The sequence below is a fragment of the Malaya genurostris genome, chromosome 2 (genome assembly GCF_030247185.1).
Source record: "Malaya genurostris strain Urasoe2022 chromosome 2, Malgen_1.1, whole genome shotgun sequence".
Lineage (NCBI taxonomy): Eukaryota > Metazoa > Arthropoda > Insecta > Diptera > Culicidae > Malaya > Malaya genurostris.
The window spans coordinates 52,821,569-52,849,207 of record NC_080571.1 but is presented as its reverse complement, the minus strand read 5'-3'; the positions used below and the strand labels follow the sequence as shown (position 1 = coordinate 52,849,207).

Below are 27,639 nucleotides of genomic sequence, written 5' to 3'. Positions count from 1 at the left end.
TGCCACACAGCAAGCGGCCATCCGCTGGGGGCGCTGCCCCCGGGGATGTTCTCCGCGGCCCAGTAGATAGACAACTTATGTCGAAATTCACCGCAGCCAGGAGTGGAACCTTCAAGAACACTATGCCCTTTAAAAAAAAACATAGATTTAAGCTTCAACCCCCTTCCCCCTACCCCTGTCTCTTCCTGACTCCACAACAAAACCCAACCCAATGTCTCCAATCTATAACTTAAGTTTCTGTACCCTGCACCCGGCTCTCTCTGTCTCCCCCACGTCCTTGTCTTTGTCTTAGTTTTAATAAATGAAATGTAAAATTACACATTGTAAAACGCCCCCCAACCCCACTACCAATACACCCCCTCTCCCAACCCAACCCCAAATCCCTACCCCATTAGATACAAACCCGGCGAAAGACCATAGTAAGGTTAAAACCGGGTATAAATAAACTTTAAATTAATAATAATAAGGTTATACAATCACGGTGAAATCCCACTTTTGAACCAGGTCGGTTAAGATATTTCCGAGAAAATTTAGTAATGATTGCTGTGACTGAAGCATATTTCAATAGTTTTTGTAAAAATCTGTCATTTTACGAAGTGCATCATTCTGAATTGTGTTATATGTGGATAATTTTTTGTTATGTATAGAAAGAAATGTCGAAAGAAGCGTCAGTTTCAGTTAGCTCAAGCAAAAACGACATTATATTCATGTTCATACTACTGGAAATCTTTGCATTGCATCATTGGAGTTCTGTTTGATACGAATTTCAGCAACCGTTTCGGTTGTCCTCAAACTTCCTGACGGCAGTGCTGTCAGTATGCCGTAACGGCCGGGGAGCAGCCCGAACTCAACGACCAAAACAAATGGTAACTCTTCTCCGTAGTGAGCGAACTGCTCACCGACTCCCGATGATTGAGAGAAGAGATTTTGCAAAGCCACGCTCCCATCCTGTCACACAAACGTTCCGGAGCGAACGGTGGTGGAGCGAGAAAATCAACATTCGCGAATCCTTGTGTTTTTGTTATGTTCCTTCATCCGTTCCCTCTCCCACTGCTGGCGGCACGTTTTCCACTTCGACTCCATGCTTTCGCTCGGCTGTCGGTACTCGAGATCCGCCTGGAAGTAGGCCAACTCAGTTGCTCTCGAACGGTGTTCCTAGATAACCGTGTTTTTCGGCCCGGGTCCGAATCGCCACACCAACGAACGTGTCGGGTTTGATTGGACGAATTTTTCTTTCGGGTGTTGACGAGGTCGCGTTGTTTTTTCTCTGCTCCGGTTTATTTTTCTTACCGCCGCTTTTGTCATCAATCGAACGGACACAGCCGAAAGTAAATCTTTCCGCTACCGCAAGTGGGGGTCAATCGGAAATTTTGAACGCTACGTTCCGAACGGATTCGCGGTCATCGAAGTGGAAATCGATCCGGCCTCCTACGGAAGGCACAAGTTTGCGTATGTGCGAATTCGGGAGTGGTGGATGAAATATTTTCGGTGTTTGCTCTAGTTTTTTTTGTGTTTTCCATGTGCTGAAATTGCTCCGCGTTCTGTTACGGGTGGAAAAGCAGGCTCTGAGTTCATTTTCATTTGATGGCGAGTGAGTTTTGTGTTTTTTTTTGTTCGTTTGTTTGGCAAATGCCAGCTAGAAATAAGAAAAACCGTGAATAATAATGCGGTCGTTTGGCGGTGAAATGGTGGGGCGTTTTTGCGTACCAAATCGTTTACGTAAAGTTCAACAATAATGAATGCTGCGTGTAAATAGTGGGTAGCGCTTGCGGAAGAAAAAAAATGAACAAAAATAGTTCGTCTGTCTGGTGATCGGTCAATAGTTCTATGTTAGTAGTGTAATTCGCCCCCTCCCCCAGTAGATGATAACGAGTTATGGAGTTAGTGATACCTTAAAATACTTAAGTCTATTACGAAATACTCAGTTCAGAAAAGGAACCTCGTCTTATGTGCTTGTGGTGATGATCTAAGCAGGAAATTAAATGATGATTTTTATCCGGCAGTAACCCAATTGCCAACGATGTACGTTGTGTGAAACTTTTGTGCCCAAATCGACAAACCGACAGGTCTTGACGGAAGCAAATATTCTCTGTGACAGTTCGAACAACCAGACCCGGCAAAGACCTAGTGAAGTGCTAGCAGGATTATGACCAAGTGATAACCGTGGTTTCCGGAGCGAATCAACCACACTCCCGAGTGGGTTGGCCGGTTAGTTGACCCTCGACGACACAAAGTGAGTCTGACTTCCGTTTCTATTCTGTGTTTTGTACTCGCTCCGACAACCGAAGCGATCCGCACTTCTCCAGTATTTTTTTTTTCGCAAACCAGTTCCCCATTCATCCACTCGCTAGACGAGTCCATTCCGTTACGGAAATTACTGTCATCTCTGCTTTGCTGCTGTCGGTCGCTTCCGATATCATTTCTAGCCGGTGCGCCTACTGATCCCACATCCTGGCGGCTGAATGGGTCACAGCTGCTGTCGACTAGGATTTGTATGAACAGTGTGTGTGTGTATGTGGGAAAGAAATGCGTTCTGCGTAGTTATATAATTAAATTCTCGAAGTCGGTTGAAATAGGTTAAAACATGCGGGAGATGAATCCTATCGCTCATGATTGCCGGTTGGCTGGCATTGTTTATTCTGTGTCGGGATTTCATTTCTGAGCGGAACCTCCCGAGCTACGGTCATAATTTGCCCAAATTTATCTTATGTCTTTCGGCTGTGTATCTTAATCATCATCATCATCATCATCATCATCATCATCATCATCATCATCATCATCATCATCATCTTCAAATGCGTCATCCTTACCGCCGTCGTCCTTGTCGTGTCGAACGACCGTGACACCTATTTAGTAGCCCCACCGACTAAGGATTTAAGATGAATCGGTGGTAATGAAGGACATCTGCTGTTGGGGTTCGGCGGAACACTGCGGAATGTCGTTTCGGAATGCTGCGTTGGGAGTGGCCCATTAGACCCTTCCTGTCGGATGAATTCGTCATTATCGGGATCTATGTTTGTGTTCAGCTACCAGAACGGAAAAGTGAACCATGAAAGAAGACGAGGTCGAGGTTAGGCCCGGATTAACAGCCGGTTTGAGACCGTGTTGACAATTTGAAAGGAAAAAGTGAAGCTTCGGTCGGAAATATGACTGTTAAAGCAAGTGATGGAATGTTGCTAGCTCGATTCGAGGTTATCGGAAATTGTTTACATAAGCGGCTAAAAACTCAGCACAATTTTTAACCGGAACACGATTTGACCATAGTTTAATGTACTGGCTGCATTTTCTGCACAATCCAATAATCGAGTTCTGTGAATGAAAATTTAATTTCCTTCTTCGCATCGAACGCAATAAATCAAATCGATCGTGAAAAACATGTTTTTGAGCGGTAGAATCGGCAGCATACGGCCAATCGTGAAAGTCGCACACTAATAATGTGACACCCAATTTCCGTAGATAACGATATTTTTCTCCGTTGAACGAATCAATTTAAGCTATTATTCGAACAAATTGAACAGCATTAAAACGAAAACTAATTTGGAAAATCCGTTGATACTCGTGAAAAAGTTGCTGGAGTCAGATCTTGATTCAAAAACTTTAAACTACAAAAGTTTAAGCCAAACAAACATTTGTGGAAAAGCTGTACTTGTGTATAGCATTTTTTGCCTTTCTGATATATGTTAGGAAGGTTATGCAATCACTGTGAAAACCGACTTTACAACCGAGGCCCAGAGAGCCGAGTGTCATATACCATTCGACTCAGTTCGTCGAGATCACACAATGTCTGTGTGTGTGCATGAATGTATGTATGTATGTGACAATGTTTCTCAATTTTCTCAGAGATGGCTGAACCGATTGTCATAAACTTAAATTCAAATGAAAAGTCTTTTGGCCTTAATCCGGTTCCGGAATTACAAGGAAATATGTGCAAATTTATGGAAAAATACGGACTCAATTTTCTCGAAAAGTTTTTAACCGATTTTCACAAACTAAAAAGCAAATAAAAAGGTCTTGAAATTCTCTAAAAAATCCTGATTCAGATCCGATTTCCAGCTCCGGTATTACAGCGCGATTTGTGAAAATTTTCAATTTCATGAGTATTTTTTCATGAGCGATGGCCAAACGAGGTGCACATTTTTATAAAGCTTACCGTTAAATGCTTCTAGTTGGCAGATCTGGCTAGTTAGTGAATCTATAAAACTACTGTGGGACTACTAGTCCCCGGTTTCCGCTTCCGAAAGCTCCGACAATAGTGGAGAAAATCTCCAAAAAAACGGAACTCAGTTCGATTTCTTAGCAACGGTTGAACCGATTTTCACGAATCGTGATTCCAATTAAAGCTCTTATTGTCTTGAAAGATACTGTGCAATTCCAAATCCATCTTCTAGTTCCGAAATTTTAGGGAGATGAGTGTCAAAACATTTCAATCGTCATTCAAAATGACGATGCAAAACTGTTGTTGTTGTTGTTTTATTAGCAGTTTAACCTTCCGGTCATTCACTGCACTTAAATTAGAAGAGTGTGTATTTTACATGTCATTTCACAATAATCGATACAATTCGTTTTTTTTTCTTTGTTATTGTTAGAGATAGAGGATTATGATGTCGTTTTACTGGATTTTAAAAAGGTATTTCGTCCCAAATATTATGTACGTCATTGGGCGTGTTCTGGATTGCAGCGATGTTTCCTTGACACCTCCGGAAGTCAGGCGAAAGGTTCGTGGGTGTACGTTGAAACCAATAGTTTTTAGCGAAGGCAGCGTATCATGTAACGGTAAAAAATAGAGTGAGAGATTATGGATTAATGAGCTTGCCTTAGTTTTCGGTAATGTTAATGGGTTAGATCAATAGATGCAAAACTGGTACGCGACGGTACGTGCGGCTTTGTTTCGTTCGCAGCGTGCAGGGTTGCCACATTGAAATCTATATTTATCAGTTGAAAAATATGTAAATTTGTAAATCTTTTATTCAATTTGTACCTACTTGTTGGTGTTATAACAAAATCATGATAACGATGCTTTTCTATAAAAGTATACTTTTTGACTTTCTCATATAGAAAGTTTATGCAATCACTTGACAAATTGACTAGTGAAAATTGGCCTGGAGGGCTAAGTGTTCTATATAATTCGACTCATCGAGCTGAACAATATCGGTGTATATGTGTGTGTATTTGTGTGAGTATGCGTCAAATAATGGTACTCATAAAATAAAAAATCTCATCTGTTTCTCCAGGGGCGCTTCGAAAAATGCACGAAAAAAGTCATTTCTTGCAATAGACAAAACGATGTAAGCTACAAATATGTCGTAAATATAAAAAGGCGGGTGGATAATGGTAGAGACATAACTGGATATCGAGAATACAAAAACAACTGGCATGATCCTTAACACTTCCGAATATCAATTAGTTGATCAATTGTATGAATTATGCAAGCAATCCCATTTTTCACTACTAGAATTTGAAACGATGCACCTAAACTAAAGTTCAGATTAGTTACATTAAACATTCTGAAACACAATTAAATATTATGAAATAACCAGTATAGATTTTTATACTAAAAATACAGATGTATGCGTGGCAACCCTGTTTCGCACGGCATATTTCCAAACGACACCCATACTGGTATAAAAATGTGTTCTATATCAACACTTTCATTTTTGCATTGCTCGATTCGTAATTGAATGTGTTAGTGACGGTGCAAACTTTGTCTAGTTCTATTTTGATAAATCTGATGCTTTTGGTACGAAAGAGTAATTTCAATTATTTCTTTATAATGATCTGTAGCACTGAAAAGTGTTTTGAATTGTCACGACCAACACACAGCGAAAAGTGCACAAATCTTATCAAACAGTTCTAGATTTGCACTAAACTGAGGTTTTTTACCTTCGATTTGCGAAGAAGAAATCCTAATAGTTCTTTAGAAAACTTTTAAAGCCATTAGAGCGGCTGATTGTGTGTGATGCTCCCCACCGTTGCCTACTTTTCGTTGTGTTTTTTCACCAATGTAAACGACTAGCAGCTGTGACGTAATAGCTCTTGTCAGAAACGAAACTAGCTTCACAATACATGTGCTCGCGGTGGCGTAAGAATCCAAACTGATCCAATTTTTGTTAAGAGGTTTCTTTTTGCGTGATTTCGTTTGTAGCTTTTTCACTAATGGGCGGTCCTAACGGCAATAAAAATAGTAGCATATAGAATTTTAATGTCGATTATTTAATTTCGGATTTGCATAAACTATCTATCACTATCAGGATGCTGTACGGGATCATTCCTGCCTTTCAGAAGGACCAAATTGTGGAACTCACTACGATATTAAGCACTGTTTGGAACATTTTTCTCTAACGATTTGTTGTACAGCAGCATATATTTTGTTGTCTTCCTCAGAACGTGTTCTGATTGGCTGGTGTTGACATGGGTCAAATGAGACAGGTTTTTCAATGGTGTACTTCGAAGAGTTGTCTGAGTCGACCGAATAGGAAAAAGTCGCAGGGAGCCAAATCAGGTGAATTTGGTGGTTGATGGATGGTATTCGTTTCGTTTTTAGCCAAATGTTCACGAATAACGATGGCATTATGTGACGGTGCGTGCTAGATCCACAAGTTGTTTGCCACAAATCTGGCCTTTTTCATCCTAAACGGACACAAAAGCAATGTCCAACTCCTCTGCCATCTCTCTAATACACCCAAACTTCCGTTTACGAACAATTTTTATACGTTACCTCTTTTTACGAACCAAATCCCAAATAACGTAAACTTTTTTTACGAACCTACTTCGTAAAAAGTGGTTTTGGCATACATCGAAAGCGATTTCCGGCTCATTTATTTTCCATGGGAACTACTGCAATACGGGTATTTTTGGAACGGGTTTTAAGAGTAGATTCCGGAAAACGATGTTTGAGGTGGTTCTTAAATTCAAAATGGCGACTTCTGGTTTCTTGATATTCCTTGAAAACCCTTACAATATTTCGGGTATTTTCGGAAAGAATTAGATTCCAAAACGACCACAAACATCTTTCTTTTTTGGTACCTACACACCAAATCTGTTCTGAAAATATCCTTATTGTGAGTATTTTCAAGGAATATCAATAGACCGGAAGTGATCATCTTGGATTCAGAACGATCACAAACATCGTTTTTATGGCTCCAATCCTTTTTGAAAAAATATTCATACTGTAAGGGTTTTCAAGGAATATTAAGAAACCGGAAGTCGTCATCTTGAATTTCAGAACCACCTCAAACATCGTTTTCCGACATCTAATCATCAATCATTTTCTGTAAAGTACATGTAGTACGAAGTAAATTAAATATAACGTAAACTTTTTTTACGAATTAAATCTTAAATAACGTAAACTTTTTTACGAACCAAATCCCAAATATCGTAGACATTTTTTTACGAACTACCAGGGCCGGTGAAACATGTTAAGCCCAGGTGGGTAATTTTTCGTTGGGAGGGGGGACCCCCCATGTCGAAGTATTAATGGTATAAGTAGAAATGATACTTATCCCTTAAAAGAGAAAGGTCGATTTTTTAATAAAACCTGGCTATAACTTTGTATGAGACGAGTAAATTCGAAATCTAAGTCATTTTCGGTACTTTGTCTTGAGTTGTTTGAGCTGTTGACATAGGACTACATAACAAGTTTCAAAACCACTGATGGAAGGATAGATGAACTCATTCATCTAGTTCTCCATGATCGAAAAGCAATGCCATTCCTTTTCGGGAATTTGACGTTCTTTTTCAACAGACTTCGCACCCGACTCATAGCGTACAGAACCACTGCATGGCTGGTGGTATGATCCTACTGCACTCAGCGATGGGTTGAGAAGTGTTACTCGCTCTCAGATCCATTAAAAACAATGGATTAGGCAAGTTTTAATGATCGTATTGGATGACGGCAAAGTTATTCCTGGATAGATTAGATGTGCTGAGATGGTTAGCACCTCAACCGGATATGCTTCAACGATCTTACACGAAAATCTGGGCATGCAAATGGTATTTTCCAAATGGGTGCCATATTTGCTTCCAATAAAACAAAAGCAACAACGCATTAATGATCCAGAGAGCCGTTCGGGACTGTTTAGTCGCAATAAAAAGGATTCCTTGCGTTGGTATGAGACAATGGACGAAACATGGATCCATCATTATCTCCGCATTCAGGCGGAGAAACCCATCCGAAAACACAACAGGTAGCTGGAACAATCATGACGTCAGTTTGTATATGGTCGAATATACTTAAGATCGATTATTTTAAAAAGGAGAGTACCATCAAAAGAGTTATTGAAGCGTTTGAAAATCAAAATCGAATGAACAGTCTCACAAGATTGAGAAAAAGTTATCTTTAACCAAGACAATGCACCGTGCCACAAGCCAATGAAAACAATAGCTAAATTAAACGAATTGGGCTCCGATCGTATGTCGTATCTGTTAGAGGAAACCATGACAATGGTTTGGGAAACAGAGAAAATTAGACATGGTTAGTTACTGAATGAAGTTGCGATCATCAATCATATAAAATATACATCACTGCATACCCAAGCAGCATGTGTAACGATATCCAAAATCAGTTAATTCAGCTCGACTCCTCTACTAGAAGGTGAATGTTAAGGTACTAAAAGACTTCAGCTTGCTCAAATGAACCTTGTCACGTCGCACCTTACTGTTGTATACCTTCACATCCTTACTCTACCTTGAGTACTAAAATTCTATAATTTGATTATTCCAAGTTACAATAACAACATTCACATTGGTATAAATGATACTATTATTATCATTGTTTTTCGCCGAAAACTTCAGATGGGTAATTACCCACCTTTGGAATTTTCGGGTGGGTAGTACTACCCACCGTACCCACCTCTTTCACCGTACCCACCTCTTTCACCGTACCCACCTCTTTCACCGTACCCACCTCTTTCACCAACCCTGCCTCTTTTTACGAACCCCCGTTTAGTTCGTAAATGGAGGTTTCGGTGTAGTCAATTTACGGTCATCCATTTCTTTGATTTTGTTGATATTTTGGTCGGTTTTCGATGTCGATGGCCTACCGCTTCTCTCACCATCATTCATAGATTCATGGCCACTTTAGAAACGTTCGTTGCGACTGATAAACGACTGTTTTTTTTTCAGAATATCGTTGCCGAAACACTCTTCTAACATTTGCATTGTCTTCGCACCATTGGAACCGTTTTTAACGTAAAATTTAATGCAAACTCGTTATTGCAAATTCAATTCCATTTTGGAAATTGTTGAAAATCGAGGACACGCACAATCGCAGATGTACTCAAACAGCGAAACTTTTACAAATGTTCAGGTATTATGCTGAAAATTTGATAGAATATCAATGACAGATGTGGCAACCTAAAAAAAAATCTAATCGGGTGACTGAGAGTGTCACAGGGTGGAGATTTTGAAGTTTTTGATCAAGGTAGTCAGAACTTTCGTCTATCGTTTAATATTTATTGATTTTTCCATTTTATTCCAATTTCAGAAAAGGTTTTTTAATTCCGTGGTCAAATCTTTTGATAAAATGAAAACCTGTTTGATTCCACCTAGTAGTGTGTTGGTACCTCTCTCATGTTGCTCTAAATCAGAGTTGCAAATTGTCAGTCATGTCAAATGACCTTGACAGACTGACTAAAATCATCGTCAGCAGTAATCGGTGCGGTCAAAGTGTCTGTCAAATGAGTTACTCGTGACCAAGTAGAAGTATACTTAGTCAAAGAAAGATGACTTTTTTGTTTTCTCTCTCATTCTCCTATTCCCTGTTGAATTGAAAAAAATCCATGAGAGTACTAACATAAACATAAATTGATAAAGTTCATTGTTCTTTGCGAAAAGTCATCGGAGTTTAATTCAATGTTTACGCTTCTTGATTAATATTCAATCACATCGTAATCAAGCAGTGACAGGAGAAATGAAGATAATATCAATCACATCGGCAATCAATGAACGTCCTGGTGAGCCAGATCGGCTCTCAGACACTCAATATATGATGATTGGTAGAGCCTGGTTGGCAGAAGTCCAGTAACATAAACTTTCCAATCTTCGTCGTGCAAAGTTGCTAGTTGATAGTGACATTTAGCAGCTCTGCTCTAAATATTAATATAGCATTTTACAAAAATTTTCCATCGAATCTTGAAAAAAAAGAAACTAGAAAGTTTCTTCGGGCATAAACTATCATATTCAACCAAGAAATTTGAAATTCCATTCGGTTATCACTGTAAAAATGAAATGAGCTCTGTTTTGAAGTTTTTGAATTGGTGCTTCCGGAACCGGGAACTGAGATTGGTTGGCCGGCAACGGTCATAACTTTCATATAGAAACAGAGATTTAGAACTTTTCTCCTTTTTGCTTCGTCGCTCTAAATGACGGCGGTTTTTAATAACTATTTCCGGTACTTCCGGGACCGGGAACTAATAACCGATATCTCCTAAATAAATAAAAATGGTTAACTACTCACAACCATGTTATTTCGGAACCGCAAGTAGTATCCACAAAAAAAGTCAGTTTTGTTATGAGTATGTAAGACCTTCATTTGAAACTAAATTTGTAAAAATCGGTTCAGCCACCCACAAGAACAAGGAGTACTTATTTTTGGCAATTTTAGCACATATTACCGTGTAACAGTGGAACCGGAAGTCGGATCCGGATCAAATTTGAAAGCTTTCAAGGGGAAAGTATGGCCTTTTAAATGAATCTTGTGATATATATTTAATAGATTGTAAAAATCGGCTCAGCCATCCCCGAGCCAGGTTATTTTGTCCTTCACAGGACCGTACCTAGGAATTCGTTTCGGGAGGGGCCCACAGATAAATGAACAACTACTGGTTTTAGACCTTTTTTACGTGAGGGATACGTCCCACACATAAAAAAAAAACCCGCATATTTTCGGAAATCGGAAATCGGCATAATTTCGGAAAGTATAAAAATACTGCAGTTATTTTTTATGTATCTAGTTGTAAGTCTTTAATACCAATAAAATTCTTGAAAGCATCAGTACATATCATTTGAGAAAAATTTTTAAATTTTAATTGAAAGTGATTGGTAATTTAGTTAAATAGTATATGGATATCTTGGATGGGACTACGTTGAAGGAAAGAGGTCAAAAGAGTTTACGACTTCAAGAGTGTGTTTTTATAAGTGACAATGTAAACAGGAGTAAATAATTTGTAATTATTCAGTAAGTTCTTCAGTTTGCAGTTTTTGTTGATTATTCGTCGAACAAACTTAATTCAGAGAGAGGGAATGCCAAAATTTCGAAAGAGAGAACGTCGTCGATTTTTCAGAAATCACTAAGCCGATGTGAACAAACTTATTATAAAATATATTGTCTAAAGCGCTATATGAATCCTTAATTCACCGAGATCCATCTTCCGTGTCTGCAAATTCTGGAAATTCGTTATTAGAAGTGAAGAAGATTCTTCTTAGTAGCGGCCCAAAGCTCCAAAACAGAGCTCACAAGCAGAGCTAGTAAAAGTCATTTTCGTTGACTCAAAATAGACGAAAATGACAAGAAATTACTGTCACTCTCAGCTTCGCTTGCAAACTTTGAGAACGAAATCCATGTCCAGTCAATGACATAAGCGGGACAGTAGTTTCAAAATTGCGTTCTCTTTTTCATTTGCCCTTTCATTCATTTGCGGTTTTCAGTGAAAATCTCATTGTATGCAGTGTCGATATTCAACCGAAGCTTTAAGAATCGAAAATGACAGAAAAAGGTTTCACAGTGACTTTTACCTATTGGTGCTCGAATTTGTAGTAGTTTTGTTTTCCAAAGAGATTCTGGGATGTAATTACTTCGATTAGTCATATTTTAGTCACTATTTATAGCCAAGCGTCGCAGATTTTCAATATATCGATGAAAGAATTAGAATTGAAATTCGGCTGATGCTCTCTGAAGACGTTAGTTTGGTTTCGTCTTGTCTTGTCGTCTTGAAAAGAGTAACGTTGGCAATTATACTCTCTCTTTTTTTCAATGAGAAACGAGAATGCTTCGTCTCTCTTCGTTTGTTCTGGTGTCGGTCGTTTACGAATGATACAGTAAAATATTGAAAATGAGACTGCTGGACTGGATTCTTTCGCTGAGAATGCGTTACAATTTTAAGCTCTGCTCAAAAGGATATTTCAGAGATAACTGGGCCAATTTTTACGAATGTAAGAATGGTTTCAAACAGTGTTGGTGATTGCCGAAAATTTGTCAGAAGCTGCTATTGTATACAACATTTTAATCCGGTAGAAGATGCTATAAGAACTCGAGTCTCTCAATGCATGAACCGTGAGAGAATTTTGCTACATTTCTTCGCTCCACTTCATATTCTGAGTATTTCACGGCCCTTAAACAAATTTACAGTCTGATAATGATCGTTGCTGTGTGGAATTTACCAAGAGAGAATCGCAAGTTGACAATTGTCGCAGAAAAACTAATCGATGATTCAACTTGATGATACTCATACTCATATGATCATACTAGGTTGCAATATTTCAAAACCCTTGTTTGGAGTATTCACATACATTTTGATAGGCACAACTTAAAAAAAGGTTATATGTACATAGCTAGAATAAGCGGCAATAGTAAAATGATTCTATCGCAATTATCAACTGCCTGTATAGAATCGGATCGCGAAACGAGAATAAGCGACCGTTTGTTGCTTCAGAAAGGATCCTCACAGTAGTGTGCTAACCTTGGATTCTCAGAAATGTCATCGAGAGAAATTCGCTCTCGCACTGGTGTCTATCCTATGTTAAATGAGCCATGCCGGGGTTTTGTCCGTCTCTCTTTGATGGCACTGATTCAATCGTGTGAAGAGTTGCTGGTGAGCGTTCTTTGATACGATAAAAGCCATCCTTGGTTTCAAATGAAAGGTAGGAAATAGGTTGATTTCTACTCAGTTTCATCCAGCTTCCGCTTCCGAATCTATATAATGAGTGCTCCGAAGTTTAGTGTAATACATGTTTTGTATTGTTATTGCCTTCGATTAGAAATAGCCTATCGCACAAACAGTTTGAAGTTTCATGGCCACACTGCATGCGATAAATTCAGCTTTGAAAAAATTCCGATATCCACAATGATTTACCCAGAAAATGAAATTTTTTTAAACTATTTTAGACTGAGGCAATCGTTGTTACTAGGTACCCAAGTAACAATTTTTGTTACGCTAACTTATTTATGATTAGTTTGCAACCAGAAATTTAAGTTATTGTTACTAACATCTAACCACTTGCGTGACTCAAAAAGCGCAGTTTCTACTAGTTTCTATGTCGGTTAAAAATAAGTTGTCGTTACGTTGTAATGCCATACTGAAATAACTTATTTTCCATAACTTGTTATAAAGAAGCATTGTTGTCACCTTGTTTTAACCAATATAACATAAAAAAACATATTCGTACTCTTGTTGCAACATAGTTTGGACTTAGTCGTATCATAACTAGTTGCGAATTGCTACTTGGGTAGTGAATCGAAAACAAATAGCCCCTGAATAAATACTCGTCCATTTTCCGGAATATGTTGATTAATGAGAGTAACTGTAACTGGTGTATTTTGAGCATTCATTACTTCAAATGACGACAATCCAATGCACATATCATTCACGAATAGCATGAGAAGGAGTGATCTTAAGTTGCTCTCTTGTATCGTGGTAGTCTTCGGTGATCATAACATTTACTTTGGCGGTTTCCGGTTACAGGCTCCGGAAATAGGGTCTAAAACTACAAAATAAAACCTACGTGATGCTCTTCAGGAATCAGGAATCAGAACAAATTGGCTCAAATGGCACGTTCCCCTTGATATTTGGAGATTTGTGCCTTGCCATCAATTTGTTTTTAGCATCATTTTCCCGATATATAAGAGGGAAGGATTGAAAGGAAATGGTAAGGGTTGGACTAGGAGGATGGAAAAAATTGACGACACAAAAACACATAAAAGCAGAAGTAAATTCTGCACCCCTAAGGGATGCTGAACAATCTGCTGAGGATCACATTTAGTGGAAGCAGAAGTAAATTCTGAACCTCTACGAGGTCCCGAACAGTCTGCTGTTAATAAAATCTCCAACCCCCGAGAGGATTTAGAGATCCTACAAAAGCGACACCATTCTGCACTCCCGGAAGAATGCAGAACGATTCGCAGTATGTACGAGCAGAAGTAAATTCGGTACCCCCAAAAGGATGCCAAACAATCTGCCAAATTCTATTTAAGGTGAATACAGAAGGGATTCATTCACTCCAGGAAGAACGATGAACCCTTCTGTCTATAGCTCCTTACCACATTGGGTAAGAAACGAGAGGATATCCTTCAATTTTACCTCCGCATACACAGACTCAACCATGTATGGAGAACCAAAAACCCGGATACGTAGCTGCGTCAATGCGGGACAGTTACATATCAGATGATATGAAGTATCATAATCGCATTCACACAAATCACACGAATAATACTCAGTACGTTGAATAGTAGCCATGTGATAATTGAGTTTGCAATGTCCAGTCAGAGCTCTGACCAGAATACTGTAATGATGCTTGGAGAAAAGCAGTAGACACTTTGACATTTTCAAATTTAAATCTGGTAGAAATGCTTTTGTCTGAGCGCAAGTTTGCAAGCTGCGCCAGTAGCTGGCATGTTTGGATGCAGCCCAAGAACGAATCTTGTGCTTTATCCAACTAGTTGAAAGTGGTAAAGCTGGTTCAGGACCAACGAAATCATTCGTTGCACCAGCTCTAGCCAACTCATCAGCCCATTCATTTCCAGTAATACCAGAATGGCCGGGTACCCATAAGAAGTAAACAGCATTTGAAATGCTGAGGTCTTCAATTTGAGTTCGACATGCGATCACTAGATTCGACCGTGAGTCATTCGAACTGAGTGCTTTTAAGGCTGCCTGACTGTCGGAACAAAAATAAATTCGTTTACCACAGATCCTCTGCTGAAGTGCCGATTGTACTCCACACAGAATCGCGTAGATTTCTGCTTGGAACACAGTACAGTATCTACCAAGTGAATGAGACTGCTCCAGCCTCATTTCACGACAGTAGACACCAACACCAGCACGACCATTCAACAGAGAACCGTCCGTATAACAAACTATGTGTTCATCAAGTTGTCGTTCCAGACAACCAGACAACCATTCCTCACGAAGAGGATAGCTCACATGGAATGTTTTGAAAGGAAAACTGCATGTGAGAGTTAGGTCACTAGGAGCGAGTAAATACTCATCCCATGTAACCATTTGAGACCACAAGCGAGTGTGGCTGGTAGCATAATCTAATGGGTTACTGTTCCAAAGCCCTGTAACCTTAAGACGGTATGCACAAGATAATGCTTCTTGTTTTAGGAACACATGTAGTGGTTTAATACACAGTAGCGCCTCTAGAGCAGCATTAGGAGTTGTCGTGAATGCTCCTGTCATCGCCATTAGGACCATCCTTTGGAGATGATTTAGCTTTGACTGAACTGTCGCGACTTCTCCTTTCTGCCACCATACAAGACAACCATATGCTAAAATTGGTCTAACAATAGTTGTGTAGATCCAATGAATATATCTGGGTTTGAGTCCCCATGATTTTCCAAAAGCTCGTCTGCATTGGCCGAAAGCCATGCAAGCTCTTTTAATCCTGAAATCAATGTGAGCAGACCAATTCAGTTTTGAGTCAAGAATAACCCCGACGTATTTAACTTGATCGACCATAATGACCTCTGAACCAAAGAACTGTAACGGACGAGCTCCTGTGATTATCCTACGATTAGTGAAAAGCACCATTGATGTTTTGCCCGGATTTATAGATAATCCAACCTGACAACACCATTGTTCAACAGATCGCAGGACTTGCTGCATTAAATCAAAGAGAGTGTTAATGCTTATACCGTTCATCAATATAAGATAATCGTCGGAAAAACCACAAGTCGGAAATCCAAGGTTATTAAGTTTCCTTAATAAACCATCAGCGACTAGGTTCCATAAAAGTGGGGATAGTACACCACCTTGAGGACACCCACGGACACTCAGCTTTCTAATCTCTGTTTGCCGAAGCGATGAACAAAGAAGTCGATTGCTAAGCATTGCGTGTATCCAATTTGTGATACTTGAAGGTATGCCATGACCACGGGCTGCTTCCAGAATTGAATTGAAAGACACGTTATCAAAGGCACCTTCGATATCTAGGAAAACTCCCAAGCAAGATTGGTTTTGTGAGAAAGCTTTTTCAATGTTGTACACAACATCATGTAACAGGGTTGTAGTGGACTTTCCACGCTGGTAAGCATGTTGCATTCCATGTAGCGGATGCACGCCCAAACTAACATTCCTGATATAGTGATCGACTATGCGTTCCACTGTTTTAAGAAGAAATGAGCTAAGACTGATAGGCCTGAAACTCTTCGCTTCCTCATAAGTGTCGCGACCGCCTTTGGGAATAAATTTGACAATTATTTCCTGCCAGGCTCTTGGAATATATCCAGTCGCAAGACAAAAAGTAAGTATTTTCTTCAAAACGTGTTTGAAATGTTCATACCCTTTCTGCAGTAACACTGGGAAAACTCCATCCTTTCCAGGAGACTTGTACGGAGCAAAACTCTCAACTGCCCATTTGACCGATTCAATCGTCACAACGCTTCGAGCAAGGGCCCAAGAATCGTAACTACCTGAAAAAGTCTCGGGAAGAGCTGTCGGTGATGGATCCATACATCCTGGAAAGTGAGTGTCAAAAAGATAGTGAAGTACATCACCTTCTTCAGACAAGTGTTCACCATCTGAAGTTCTTAAGAAACTGACATTGAAGTCCTTAGACTTCGAAAGTAACTTATTTAATCTGCTAGCCTCGTTGAGACTAGAGACATTTGTGCAGAGGCTTTTCCAACCACTTCGCTCAGACGATCGAAGAGCATTTTTGTGAGCCCTTCGAGCCGACACGAATGCCTCCGACCCATCTTTGCGTCGGTGGTTCCAAGCTCTTCTGCATAGTTTCCTTAGTCTAGCAAGTTCAGCATTCCACCAAGGAGTTCCTCTAGTAGCTCGCACAATCCGAAGTGGACAAGCCTCTTCATATGCTGCAACTATGAGTGAATTTGTCTCGTCGACAACATTTTCCAAATCAATTGGGGTTTCAATTGTTGGTTGGTACCCGTAAAATCTAGTCGCCATGCCCTCTTCATAGAGGTCCCAGTTTGTAGATTTGGGATTACGATATGTGATAATATGAAATTTAACGTTTGAATGATCAAAGAATATGTACTTATGATCAGACAACGAAGGTTCGAGCTCATCGGAGACGAGCCAATTCACCAACTCATGCGCAATTCTATCAGAGCAGAGAGTTACGTCCAAAACCTCCTCTCTTCCAGATTTCGCAAAAGTTGGAAAATTTCCTGCATTAACTATGCGCAGGTTTGTACTGCTCACAAATTCCATCATATCAGAGCCTCTCGAATTTATATCTGTGCTGCCCCAAATGATATGGTGAGCATTTATGTCACTGCCGATTACAAGCGGTAAATCACTCTTGCAGCAGTATGATACAACCTTTTTGAAGTCATCGCTTGGCGAAGGTTGGTTATGCGGTAAATATGCCGAACAATAGACATATTTCCTGTCTATGCCATCAATAGTCATACCAACTGTGACAGCACAAATATCCCGAGTTGTGAGCTCCGATATGAGAGAAACATCGAGAGCACTATTTGCAAGTATGCATGCTCGAGGCATTTCACGTGGATTAGTCATACCGCTCTTGTTGAAGGCAACAAAGACTGGGTTTAACAATTTTCCAACGTAGAAGTTTCCCTTTTGGAAATATGGTTCTTGAACCAAAGCTATAGAAGCTATAGAAACTTTCTTGCGGAAGTCTGGATAGATTCATAGTTGCTGTACGTTTATGCTGAAGATTGATTTGTGCCACTCTAACCATTATCAATTAGAGTAACGAACATTTCACCTCCAGCACTAACCGTACAACAACTACAAGAAACCAAATATATTGGCTTATAATCGCCTATAGCGAACCATGTAAGGATTTTTTTAAATGTTTTAATCATTTAAACCTAACGAGTTGCGAAGAAAGAAGTCGTCCACTGTGCCAGAGCTTCGCTTAACACAGTAAGGGAAAACCCCAAGATATTCCGTTCACGACTGCATTGTTTAACCTCCTGGAGCCATCCAGCCATCGGCACGGAAATACACCTTGACTTAGGAGTTCCTATTTTTGTGGCCTTTTACGACATGGAACAGGAAACCAGTGGATCAATTCTTGGTAAAAAAAATAATTCCGCCGGATGCCACACGGCTTATCAACGGTACAGGTGGACCGTAGCGTTATTCTTAGCCAGTTGGGAAACCGCTACCGACACTACACGGCTATCTAGGCTGCTCAGAGAGGGAAGTTGACATTGATGGTCAACTTCCATGGATGGCCGAGCAGCAGGCTCCGGAAATAGGGTCTAAAACTACAAAATAAAACCTACGTGATGCTCTTGCATACCGGTGCATTGTCTGTCAATTAATGTGTTAATAATATATATCGATGTAATCCCCCCCTCGGCTAGAGAAGCCCATAAAGGGAAAAAAATAATATATATCGATGTAACCGATGAAATTGTACAATTTCGGGAGGGGCCAAGACCCCATGAGCCCCTCCTCTGGGTACGTGCCTGCCTACATAAATTTACGGCAACGGCTTCTCAGGGCTTAGATGCCATGAAGAAGAAGTAATATTCCTTCCAAACGACGCATCCTTGAACGCAAAATAAATATTTTGTAAAGTAATACTTGACCAAAAAGCCATCTGTCAATAAATTAAAAATACTTTTTTCAAATATGTTGACACAGTTATTGACAATACCCTAGTTTGAAGTAATTAGTTTATAAAAATTAGAAAATGCAGTGCGCCTTCAAAATTATGTTACTAAGTATAATGCCGTTTTTCATTGAAAAAACACTGGTGGCGTGGATTACTCTGGTTTTGCACTTTCGAGCAGAAATGCAACATTCTGACGGTGTTTCATTGCGATTTCTGCTCGAAAGTGCAAAACCAGAGCAATCCACGCCACCAGTGTTTTTCAATGAAAAACGCCATAAATATGTTGACACTCGATCTCTTCAGTGGCAATTTAATTCATCACGTTCTCCCATTAGACTGTAAGTTACGAATTCTAAGTTTCTAGTTAAGCTTGTCCATGGAAGACAACGTTTAAATCAGTATTCCTAAGATGTTCGAACGGATGACAATATCGTGGAGCAAATTTCTCGTACCGAGTAAGTTTCGATGTTCAACCTGTTCTATTTTACCTTTTAAGCGATGAAATCATCCGTTGAGCACGTGTCCCCCGTCAAGGTTATGGTGATGATGATAAATGAGGGCATGGTGGCCGGGGAGCATTTTAAGTACACGAATCAACACGGTACTAGTCGGCAAACGATAGCCCTCCGAGTGGGGGCCGATTCGGATGATTACCGTTTTGCTACCGGATTTGCCAGTAATTTATTGTTTCTGTTGGCGGAAATAATGAACCAGGAAATGAATAGCTGCTTTGCAGTCTGATCCAATAGCTATTGTTATAGCTAGAAAAAAAAACAGCACTGCATAAATTTTCCAGCTAAACATGCAGTTTGAATAGCTTTCGATCACTAATTAGATTGAAAATCAAAGATCAAAAGCCACTTGCCGATTTGACCGTGATGCGATGAACGCAACCATTCAACTCCAACGTTTTCAACAAACAAATCCGGCCGCAGGGACTCGAGAGTGGGGAGTTAATTCCCAACGTCGAAAATATTGAACGTGGCGTGTAATACATTTTGTCATTATTAGTGCCAATCAATCAATTTGCTACACCAACAGGCTCTCATTACTGCGCTACCACCCTTTCGTTAATACAACATCGATCAAAGCGAGGCACAAGATGGGGGGCAAGACTCGTCAACCGCCATCGGGTGGCACTGTTGTAGTGCTCAATATAATACTATCAAAGTGAATGTGTCAAACCCAATCATGTCGGCTGAGAAGGCAAGAGTTGAGTGTTTGGTATAGAAATATCTGTGGCTGTAGGTATCGCAACATTATGAACACACGTGTCACAGAATTGTAACTTTTTTCTGTGATCGATGTCAGTTTGTATATTTTCAATACTGTGGAGCATGTTTGATGACTCGAACCAGTTTATGTAAAGAATCACTTAGTTCGAGATAGCTATAATAGGGTTATTCATGATGGTTTAGCTCTATGTTAGCCGCACACTAACTGATTTGAATGAAACTTCTTGGACATGTGGACTTGATCACAACAGACCACTTTACATCCTTTGTTTTCCGGAATAGATCTAGGCTGTCTTTTGAAAAGAGTCCAACTTTTTTAATCTATTTTTTCTCCTGCACAAAACTATTGCACTAGTAATTTTTACAAAATCAATCATATTTTCGAATAACAATACTGAACAAAATCCGTATCGAGTCCTACAATGATGAAAATTGATTTTAAAAATTTAAAATCGACTTACCAAAAACCACACTTGATTTTGATAAAAAAAATTCTCAAGACAACTATTCCCTATCAACCGTTTATACATTTGCAAGGTGGGAACTTTTAAGGAAGAAAAATTTTTTTTAACAAAAATTATTTCTCGTAAACTGGAAGTCATTATCATCCAACATTTCAGCGAAACTCAATTCGTGGGAAAATTACACCGTTGCTATTTGCTCGATTTTAGCAGGAAGTATCAGTGCTGGATAAGAAGAAGTTAGATCGTAACAAACCGGATTTTTGGCGTCGATATGTGACAATGGATGAAACATGGATTCAACACTTCACTCCGGAATCAAACGTCATTTGAGAGGACAGCAACTGAAAAACCTCTTCCAAGGCACAACGATCGGCCGGAAAAGTTATGGCCTCGGTATTTTGGGATGTGCGTGGTATAATATTTATCGACTATTTTGACAAAGGAAATACCATTAACAGTGAATATTATATAGCATTATTGGAGCGTTCTCGGGTTGGTGGTTCAATGCATAGGACGCTGGTCATACAAGCCAGTTGTCGTATGTTCGAGCCCCGACCTGGAAGGATTCTTAGTGTCAGTAGGATCCATAGTACTAGCCATGCAATGATTCGGTACACTAAGAATCGGCTGCGAAGTCTGTTGAAACAGAAAGGCCAAATTCCACAAAAGGAATGTAATGCCAAGGCTTTGCTTTACTTCTTTTGGTATCTTTACGATGCCAGCTAACTCACGTAACTTCACTTTTCGATCATTAAAAACCGATTTTGTGGATTTTTTTTTCATGTTTGCTGGTGTTACCGCCTCATTTGTACGTCCACTGCGTTCTGCATGATCGGTGTCTCTACGACCACGTTTTGAGTCAGTAAACCAACGTTTTATTGTTGTTTCTGATGAAGCGTAAATATTAGACAAATTAAAAAAGCTTTTCCAACCATATAAGAAGAAAGTATGTTATTTTGAATTACAAATTAATGCGATGCACAAATTTTACTACGAAACTGTCGAGTGAAATACAATGCTAGTTACTTCTGATTCATGTTTCTCTCACCAATCCTTTCTTATGAAAATTCTTTTTTAAGCCCTGAACTCAAGTTGTAGATGGAAACGCATGGTATTTAGTTCTAAGGGCATTTGATATATGGTCTTAGAACTAAATACCATGCGTCTCCATCAGATGATGACAATTTGATGGAGACGCATGGCTTTCCGAATGATTTATTTTTTCAAAGTCTGATATTATATCCGTCCAAATTTTTTTTAAATCTGAAAAAATATAGCGTAATGTACTCATACATGATTTATTTTTTATGTAAAATCTAGAGTGGTAACAAAATTGTAAGTGCGATTAAAAAAAGTTCGAAAATTTTGAACATTTTTTTCACATGAAATACATTTTGAAAAATTTTGAAAAAAATCAGACAGATTCCTTGAATATTCCTGATTTTTTTCAATTTTTTGGCAAAAGAGGTTTTTGAAAAAATTAAACAAAATGAAAATTAGAAAAACCACCATAACTCCACCAATATGGCAGTTAAGGTGAAATGTTGCGGAATGTGAAAATCGCGTTTTTGATCAATTATTCAAAAATTAGACCGATTTTCGAAAAACCAAAAACACTTAAGTTTTCGAAATCAAATTTATCGTAATTAGATATTCTTAAAATTCTGAAATTTTGCTTTGCCGAGCCGTAATTGGTTTTTGAAATGTATAAACAGTTACTGATTCGTTCCACAGGGATGATTTTAGAACTGAAAAGTAGTGTTTGTAGCAGAATTTCACAAAGAATCTGAAAATGAAACTCAAAATTATAAAATTTGAGCTAAAACAACCGAAATTTGAAAAAGTTTACATAAACTTTTCCGCATGCTGTTTCGTATTAAGGTGGTGTGAGAAATGCACGGTGGGCACGGTGGTATTATATCGTGAGCAAAAATTACATATAAAATTATGACGCGAATTTATGCAGCATTGCGTTTTGTGTTGCAATAAAAACAAGTTGAATACAATAAAATGGGTATTGTAAGAAATTGTTTATTTTCTAAGTAACTGTCATTTATAATGCTAATAATGTCCAATTATGTTCAGTTCAATGCATTGATGTTGCTGAAGCAATAAAGCCTGGCTGTGTGATATCGTATAACAGGTATTATTTTAGATTGTAGCAATTTTCATAGCAAAACTATAACTTCATCATTGACAAGCTACTGGATGAAATACAAACCAAGTATTATCGTGATACAAACAATATGATAAACATTGAAAAACAACAGGCACATACATGGTTAGCAAGTTGGTCATTTACATTTAACCTCATGTTAGTCATTCATAATTACTCGTGATTCATAGCTCTAGTGTAAGAGTAATCACTAACAATAACGATTGAATTAGCATATATTCAAAGTGTGAAGGATTCAAAAATCCATTACGTCCAGTCTTTTTTATATGCCAATATTACGAGAGGTAAGCCCACTGCGCTCAATCATTGAAAAAAAAATTGTTTCTATGTGCCCGTTTTTCTTGGTATGCTTTGTGCGACGGTTCGTTCAACTGAAGCGGATAAAATTTTACGCACATTTTATGATGCTACATTTCACCTTAAAGGGTTAAATTTTTGGGAAAATCAACTCCAATATAAACCCTTTCAAACAGCGTATATCAATTTTTGTTCTGTTTGGAGGCAGTTTTTATATGGAAACCCGGCTACACCCTTTTTTTTCAAACGTGGTCGTAGAGACACCGATGATGCAGAACGCAATAGACGTAAAAATAAGGCGGTAGCACCAAAAAACAAAAAAAAATCGTTTTTAATTATCGAAAACTGAAGCTGCATGAGTTAGCTGACATCGTAAAGATATCAAAGGAACGTGTTGGTTTTGGTTTTATATTGCACGAGCATTTGACTATGAGAAAGCTCTGTTCAAAGTGAGTATCGCGTTTGCTCATTGTTGACCAAAAACGAGAACGTGTTGGTGATTCTGAGAGCAGTTACATCGTAACAAACCGGAATTTTGGCGTCGATATTGGACAATGGATGAAACATGGATTCATTACTTCACTCCGGAATCAAAATGATCTTCATTTGAGTGGACAGCAACTGGTGAACCTCGTTCAATGCATACGAAAGCACAACATCGGCTGGAAAAGTTATGGCCTCGGTATTTTGGGATGTGCATGGTGTAACATTTATCGACTATCTTTAGAAAAGGTTTACCATTAACAGTGAATAATATATGACGTTATTGAAGCGTTTGAAGGCTGAATTTCGTTTCATCAAGACATGGCACCGTGTCACACGTCAATCAAAACAACGACAAAACTTCATGAATTGAACTTTGAATTGCTCCCACATCCACCCTATTCTTCAGATTTGGCTCCCAGCGACTACTGGCTGTTCGCAGACCTGGAAAAATGCTCGCCGGTAAGGAATTTCGCACGAATGAAGAGGTTATCGCTGAAACTGGGGCCTATTTTGAGGCAAAAGGTACATTGTTCTTCAAAAGTGGCATTGAAATGTTAGAGCGACGCAGGATTGACTGCGTTGCTCTTGATGGAGATTACGTTGATGAATAAAGTTAGTTTTGATCCAAAAAAATATTTCAGTCCATGTTGGATTTTGAATCGGCCCCAAACAACATTTTTTTGCAACTACACTTCACAAACTTTCCGAAAATAGTCGTATTATTGGAGGTTTCCATATTCATTACACAAAACTTTTTCACAAACTAAATTCCAAATAACTTTATCTCGAACTATTTCGATTTCCGAACCCCTGCTTAGTTCGTAAATAGAGGTTTCAATGTATTGCAAAAATAACTAGTAGTTGTTATTCAGCCAGAATATTCACATTATTAGGCCAAGAGGAAGTAACTGCAATTATTTAACTACTTATCATAAAGTCTTGTCATTTTTCTGTCACAGTATAAGTTTCAGATGGTTCTTAGAAGAACATTGTTGGAGAATTTTTTCTATAAGCAAAAAATTTTACTACTGCAAGTCATTAATTTCCACTTCTTCGGAACGAACGGCGCTCAAAGTATGTCGGCCAAAAAGTCATAATTGTCTTTTTAGTAGATCTAAGCGGGCTTTTTCTCTGATGAGAAGAACTTGGCCAGTGATTCCCAATGTGGGAAATAGCTCAGTTTTAGTTGGCAGTGAACTCAAAATTGTCTAAAAGGGGCAGTTTCTCGTAAATAGTGGGCTTAGCCAACTTAGAAACAAACATTTGAGAAAGGTTAGCAGCAAATGTATTTATGACAAATCTTAAAGTTCCAAAGTCGATATTCAAAAAAAAAAAAAACAAAATCTGAATAACACCAGAACTCGATGTTTCATATGATTTTGAAACATTTGGTTTAAAAATTTTCTTTAAATTTGCGTGTTTTATGCGAATTTTTCAAGTTATGCGGTTTTTGTGATGCGAATTTTCAACCTTATTTTTGTATTTGAGAACTTTGTACATTCGCCTCTTCCGTTCATTAAATTCTTGATTTATAAGAAAGATAATTAAAGTGAACAGATAGAAACTAAAACAATTTGTCAAATAGTTTAAATTTTTTATCAAATTTAATCAAAATTTAATTCATGTTCATTTTATGTTCAAATCATACAGAATACAGAACAAATATTCACTTATCTTTCTTGTAAGCTCTTTGTACAACAGTTCTCTTTGAGTTTGCGCTTGACAATGTCCTTATATACCTCGTTTTGGTGGAGCTACAGCGTCTTGAGAGAGTTCCTGCCTTAGAATACTTGTACTGCTTGAGAAAAGAATCCGAAATTATTTGATGATGATCTGACAGCTCAAATCTATCTACCGGAGAATATTCCTGTTCAAAGTTTAAAGTCTCGATGTATATTTCATCCGAAGGACTTAATCTCGAGATTTGATATTGTAAATTGGACCCAACAGTTCATTCCTATGCTACATTGTTACAATAAATGTTATTGCGATTCCTTACTCATATGCTGTCAAACAAAGATTCAATGCAGTTTTGGTTACCAAACTACGCATAATTTTTACTGAGTTGGAAAGCCAAATTGATGAACACAATCATTCACATTCCGATACTAAAACTTTTGTCATTATTTGTTTTTTTCTCACACAAGAAGTAAAACCAGAACGATTAATAATTTCGGTTAATACGCGTTCCAAACTACAAGATTTCTTACCAAGTTTTGGAAGAATACGACTGGAGAAATGAAAATAACAGATAGTTATTCATTCTGAAGGGTTGGTAAACGACTGGAAAATGCGTAATTCAGGCTCCAGTGTGGCTCTTATCCTCTTGTCCCGTAACTCCTATCACCGCGGTGCTGGCTGGGGTACGAGTAACCATAGGAAAGATCGGGTAACCAACCACGGCGGGACCTTGGTCATATGCTGACAGGGAAGGGGGTCCTCTTTAGAGGATGTCGGAGCCTCTGTACTCCATGTTAGGAGCGGCTTCAAACAGTGTCCGTTCTGGTATCCAGCGGCTGAGTTTGATATGCTGCATCCCGTCCAGCTAAATCCAAGGTGGCAACCCCACCAACGGGATCGTCATAGTGCTAGTTGCGACGTTAAACAGAGCAAACACGGCCTAACAAGCCACCCGTAAAATATTTATTGCAAATTATACAGGAGGTATTCATTCTGAGGGAATCGTTCTGCCAACTTAACTACTGTGGATGTGATAAAACACAACCAACAAGACGGTAGAAAAGATCTTGGAAAATTGTACCCCTTGTAATCTAACCCTTCTATTTTTCTTACCCAATGTTTCCTCATCAAGATATTGAATCAATCTCTCTACTTTATATTTTTACACAATAAGTTAATAGCAAAAATACTAAATCGATTAATATAAGATTATTCGATTTTTTTACCTGAAACCAGTAGAAAGAATAATACATCCAAAATGGGCATACGACTAACAATAATGCGTCAGGATAGGAACGAAAGTAATAGTCGCAAAAAAGTGACAGTGGAGTTTTGATTGCCTGGCGCTCCAAGTTCAATTATCGCTTACTACCTGTCTCAAACTGCTCCAGTGTTGAACAATTCTGGGTCTCTCTCTCTCTTTCAAACATTAAATTGTTTATCTGCGCGATTTACATTCCTCCTGATCGTGTTAATGATAATGATGTAATTAGTCAACATCTCAGTTCACTCTCATATATATCTGAATTAAGGACTGTCCCAGAAAGTATGGACGCAATCAAAAACCGCTGCCATTTCGCAATGGTTCAGAATCTGTCAATTTTAATGGCTGCGTCCTGTTGTTTACACTCTTATCTAACCACTTGTGCAGTTGTTTATTCGTTTTCATTAATTTGTTTCGAAATGCGTGGACTTTCAGCAGAACAACTTTGAAATATTGTGTACAAATGGTGCACAGAACGCGGACTGTCACTGAGAAAGATAGTAAAAATGGAAGGAGTAAGTGAAAAAGCCGTGCGAAATGCAATCAGGAAGTTCGGTGAGGATAACACCTTTGAGGATAAACCGAAAACGGGTCGAAAAAAAGGTTCTGCTAACCCTCAGTTGGATAAACGTATACTGAAGGCATTCGAGCAAAAGAAGGAGGTTTCACTTCGGGATGTGGCCAAAAAAGTGGGCACTTCGAAGTCAAATGTTCTTCGTGCGAAAGAACGTTTGAATCTTTGAACCTATAAGAAGCAGAAACAACCAAAACGTAGTCCGAAACAAGAAGCATCGATCAGGCCGAGGATTCGAAAGCTGTACAATACGATTCTTGCTGGAAATTTGAACTGCATAATCATGGACGACGAAACCTACGTGAAACTCGATTACAAATCCTTACCGGGACCACAATATTATACGGTACGAGAAAGGGCAAGTGTTAAACTAGTCCGAGACATCGATTGAAGTCGAAAAATTTGGTAAGAAAGCTATGGTCTGGCAAGTAATTTGTAGCTGCGGTAAGATTTCGAAACCCTTAATCACCAGTGCTTCAATGAACAGCGAAATATATCAAGGAATGTTTACAAAAACGACTTCTACCCATGATTCGAAGCCACAAGGATCCTGCTGTCTTCTGGCCAGATCTTGCTTCTTGCCACTACTCGAAATCAACGGTAGAATGGTATACTACCAAAAATGTCACTTTCGTCCCAAAAGACATGAATTCTCCAAAACTGCCCACAACTTCGACCAATTGAAGAAT

The 27,639-nt window shown here is 38.8% G+C and overlaps 1 protein-coding gene across 5 annotated transcripts in view; it reads left to right on the top strand.

Moving 5' to 3' along the window:
• The first annotated feature begins 1,131 nt into the window (after positions 1-1,131).
• LOC131427355 (dipeptidase 1) overlaps positions 1,132-27,639 on the top strand; it is a 715,435-nt gene continuing 688,927 nt past the window's right edge. For all 5 annotated transcript variants that reach the window (XM_058590471.1, XM_058590475.1, XM_058590472.1 and 2 more), the window contains exon 1: positions 1,132-2,233. The gene's annotated coding sequence lies outside the window, so the exon portion shown is untranslated. The remainder of the gene's footprint in view (positions 2,234-27,639) is intronic.